Source organism: Berghia stephanieae, chromosome 2 (genome assembly GCF_034508935.2).
Source record: "Berghia stephanieae isolate SIO BIC M18660-M18661 chromosome 2, UCSD_Bste_1.3, whole genome shotgun sequence".
In the NCBI taxonomy this organism is placed as follows: domain Eukaryota; kingdom Metazoa; phylum Mollusca; class Gastropoda; order Nudibranchia; family Aeolidiidae; genus Berghia; species Berghia stephanieae.
Window position 1 is genome coordinate 17,484,568 of NC_088361.1, and position 812 is coordinate 17,485,379.

Sequence of the window (812 nt, forward strand, 5' to 3'; positions counted from 1 at the left end):
CTCATAAAAATGACTGGCTAAAAACAATAATAAAGAGCTGAGTGATGTCAGCTTCGTTCCTTCTATAGATAGAACAAAGATGCCGGCACTCAGGTCTTTGTTATTGTTTTTTTTTGCCATCCACGTTTATGAGTAATTTGATTCAATAGTCTGATGTCACGTCGCCCAGCAACGGCGGCCATCGTGGTTCTCAACAAAGAAAACATGTACTTTTTATTATTCATGCTGGCTAGAACTTTTCATATGTCTTGTGATCAGAATGTATAAAAGTCAAAACATGATCAGATTTATAATGGTTTTTTTTTCCCTCTGGATACGCTTTTATGCTCGTCGGAGAAATATTTCATAAGGGCGTCCGCCATTGTTCCGATAGTTTAGAGCCAGTTACTAAGTTACCATGCGTCATTACGAGGGAAGTGACGTTACGACTGTTGAAGCGTATTCTAACTGAACTGTATTAACCAGACTATAAAAGTTCATTCTTACACAGATTTTTGCGTGTTGGTCCGTTATACTTTCGGATGGCAATGTTGTGAACTTCTTAGCCAAGCGCATACTATCAATAGTCTGATTGAATGAATTTAGTGAGCACTATTCAGAAAAAAAATATTTGTCTAAAAACAATAAGAAATAGCTGAGTGACGTCAACTTCGTTCATTCTATAGATAAAACGAAGTTGACTTCAATAGGGCCTTTGTTTTTGTTTTTTGCCATCCGCGTTTATGAGTAATTCTCACTCAACTGTATTAACCTGACTATTAATGATCATGTTTACACACAGTTTTGTGTGTTGGTCCGTTATACTTCCGGAT